We start from the raw sequence: 1,445 nt of genomic DNA, 5'->3' as shown, positions 1-1,445 counted from the left end.
AATGTCCTTCCCCACAATAAACACAAGCTATACTCTCAAATTGATGAGGTGCTTGGGCTGCAAAATTATTAGACCCATTAGTGGTAAGATTCTTATGCATTGAGGATATTGAAGATACCTGAGATGCGAGTGAAGTGAGAGCGTCCACTTCATGTATTCCAGCGACTCGTCTTCCTGACACAGCTTGATTGGTTTGATGATTATTACTGGCGATCCTCTCAATGATTTTGTAAGCCTCATTGTAAGACTTAGCAAGAAGAGCACCATTAGTGGAGGCATCCACTACCATCCTCGTGTGAGCGTTGAGACCATTATAAAATGTCTCAAGTTGGATGCAATGTGGGATTCCATGATGAAGGCATTTCCGTAATAATTCTTTGTATCGTTCCCATACGTCATACAATGACTCATCATCCATTTGCTGGAAGGCAGTGATCTCGTTCCTCAACTTAGCATTCTTGCTTGGCAGGAAATACTTCATGAGGAATCTTTCGGCTAACTCTTTCCTTGTGGAAATTGAGTTTGGTGGCAATGAGTTCAACCAGGCTCGAGCTCTGTCCCTTAGTGAGTACGGGAACAGCTTCAATCGTAATGTATCTTTGGGTACTCCGGCTAATTTGAAAGAGTCACTCGCCTCCATAAATAGTCTTAAATGAAGATGAGGATCTTCAGTAGGCCTTCCACTAAATTGGCCCACTGTCTGAAGCATTTAGAACATGACTGGCTTCAGCTCAAATTGTTGTACCTCAATTTCAGGTCTCCTAATACCCGAATTAAAATCGTTAAACACTGGCACAACATATTTTCTTAAGGCTCTATCCCTATCATCAGTAATAAGGATAGGATTTTGAGAAAGGTTTGCTCCATTTCCTTGATTCATATTCTCGAAATTCATTCCTTCAGTCCTTCTTTAGTTCACTTGTCTTCTTCGCTGTCGAAAGGTTCGTTCTATCTTAGGGTTAACAGGGAGTAAGTCAATAATCTAGTCAATACTCATAAACACTTGTAATAATCATAGAAAAATTAAGTAAAAATTTAAACAGGAAAATAAACCAACATGTAAGACTAACAAATTCACAAATAAAAATAGTCCCCGACAACGACGCCAAAAACTTGGAATGACGGAAAATGTGCAAGTGTACACAATCACAACAAGTAATAAAGTGACAAGTAAATGTCGAGTTATCGTACCCACAGGGACTGTAAAAAGAATTATTTATGAAATTAATTGTAAAACACTTTGGCGAGGTAAAACTAATTTGGTCTTAAAAGATGGTCAAAAACTATTTAAAAACTAAGTAAATAATTAAAATAAAACAAAGGAGTTCTAATGCACGATTTCAAATAAGATTTAATCAAGATAACATACTTGTGTTGGATTAATTATATTTCTTTAACTTAGAATTATTAAACTTATGTTTATATTGCTACGAATAAATTCACGG

The 1,445-nt window shown here is 36.7% G+C and overlaps 1 non-coding gene across 1 annotated transcript; it reads left to right on the top strand.

The window, feature by feature from the left end:
* Positions 1-344: 344 nt before the first annotated feature.
* Positions 345-451, top strand: LOC128293502 (small nucleolar RNA R71). Its single transcript, XR_008283683.1, has one exon. It is a non-coding gene; the product is annotated as a small nucleolar RNA R71 (small nucleolar RNA).
* The last annotated feature ends 994 nt before the right edge of the window (positions 452-1,445 follow it).

The sequence above is a fragment of the Gossypium arboreum genome, chromosome 5, assembly GCF_025698485.1.
Source record: "Gossypium arboreum isolate Shixiya-1 chromosome 5, ASM2569848v2, whole genome shotgun sequence".
NCBI classification, from domain to species: Eukaryota; Viridiplantae; Streptophyta; class Magnoliopsida; order Malvales; family Malvaceae; genus Gossypium; species Gossypium arboreum.
The sequence above is the reverse complement of the archived record's forward strand: the minus strand, read 5'-3'. Positions and strand labels throughout refer to the sequence as shown.